This window comes from Lactuca sativa, chromosome 5 (genome assembly GCF_002870075.4).
Source record: "Lactuca sativa cultivar Salinas chromosome 5, Lsat_Salinas_v11, whole genome shotgun sequence".
Classification (NCBI taxonomy): domain Eukaryota; kingdom Viridiplantae; phylum Streptophyta; class Magnoliopsida; order Asterales; family Asteraceae; genus Lactuca; species Lactuca sativa.
In genome coordinates, this window is record NC_056627.2 from 280,234,927 (window position 1) to 280,236,850 (window position 1,924).

The 1,924-nt window shown below is 27.1% G+C and overlaps 1 non-coding gene across 1 annotated transcript; it reads right to left on the reverse strand.

Moving 5' to 3' along the window:
- Positions 1–359: 359 nt before the first annotated feature.
- Positions 360–433, reverse strand: TRNAI-UAU (transfer RNA isoleucine (anticodon UAU)). The gene has a single exon. It is a non-coding gene; the product is annotated as a tRNA-Ile (tRNA).
- Positions 434–1,924: the final 1,491 nt, after the last annotated feature.

Consider the following 1,924-nt stretch of genomic DNA (forward strand, 5'->3'; position numbering starts at 1 on the left):
AGATATGAGTTTGATTATTTAAAACCCTGCGGATTATGGAGCGGGTTTTGAAATTTGTTAAAATGGTTTGGATCAAAGTTGATTCGCTCTAAACCCGCCCCATTACCTGGTCAAATTTTAGAAGTGCAAACGCCTTAGCTCCAAATGGTCAACGATGACAATGATATTTTGAAATTTGAAATTAAGATTTAAGGTGATAAAATAATAATATATGAGAAAGGATGGAACAACAGCTTACAAGTCTAACTGGGAGAGGATTCAAACGGAAAAATAAGTATAAAATAAGAATTTTGAACGGATAGGATTTAATCTGGAAGTTGTCAAAAATACATAATGGTAATACACATCGGTAAAAAAATTAGTCCCGGCGGGGCTCGAACCCGCGACCTTCGGCTCATAAGACCAACGCTCTAACCAACTGAGCTACGGGACTTCGTTGTTTGTATCATGTCTAGATTGTATAGATCCTTAGCCTAAACAATACCCAAATTGAAAAAAGACAGGAGACAGTACTTTTTTTTTTCTTTTTTTCTTTTTCTTTTAGGATGAAATTTATAAAAGTAAAATTCTGGAAACTATAATCTATTATCTTTAATACGAAATAAAACATAATGTAATCATTTTGTATAATCATTTTATGTTTTCAAGAGGACCCTTTTTAGTATGTCTAAAAAAAATTTGGTATTAAGTAAACTCTTAATAGCCGATTCTTTGTAATATTTGGCCTCTTAAAAAGTTAAAAAGTCGATTCATAGCCGGTTCTTTGTAATATATAAACTCTTAATAGCCGGTTCTTTGAAGAGGACCCTTTTTAGTATGTCTAAATTTTTTTTTTGGAATTAAGTAAACTCTTAATAGCCGGTTCTTTGTAATATATATATATATATATATATATATATATATATATATATATATATATATATATATATATATATATATATATACACACACACATATACATATACCAGTCATCTGTCCGTGCCAAGTGAAGGCTGTAAATAGTTTGTTTCACTGATTTGTTTTCTTTGGCGAACATTAATTAGTTTTAATTCAATGATTATTTTGTTTTAGAAAATATGTTATATTAAAATTTAGACGCAATGTATTAACAAATTTTAGTAAACATTAGCTTCAATGCAACGATTCATTTTCTTTCCGGTGCACAGTGATTTTTTTTAATGTGTTCGTCGCGTTTGTATATGTTGGATAGACGTTTTCATATGTTTTATCTATTATTTCAAAAATAGATAATTTTCAAATGTCTATGTTAGAAAGAGGTTTTCATATGTTTTATCTATTATTTTGAAAATAGATAATTTTCAAATTCATGATAATATATTTGAAAAGAAGATTTTTTGTTTGTAAATTTAAAGGAAAAAAACATAGTTAAAGGGATGTTATTATTTTGTTAAAAAATAAACCTATGTCGTTAGTTAATTTTCTATATAATTTAAAAAAAAAAAACATCTGTTGTTCTTCAATTTTTAATATAATTAAAAAATGTATGTTGTTTTATTTGGAAAAAAAAATTAACAAATTTTTAGTGATTAACCATAAAATACTTTTGAAAAAAAAAAAAGATAAACTCCATCTACGAATTTGTAATTACCTTATAACATGGATATAATTTTAATGTTTTAAATTTAAAATAATTTCAATTTTAATCTTTGTATTGTTCTTTTTTGGAGGTGATTTAATTCCTTTTGTGAATAGTATAAAATGATTTTATAGATGTTATAAGGTAACTACAAAAAAGGTGATTAAAATTATATATTGTTTACCTTTTTATATGGATATAATTTTAATGAAATTTACATGCAAATCCAAACACATTTTTACTGATACAGCCACATATAATGCCGGATCTTAGTGGTGCCCCAGGGGTTCCGGGCCACTGCTCCGACGCCGGCACGTAGTGTAAAAA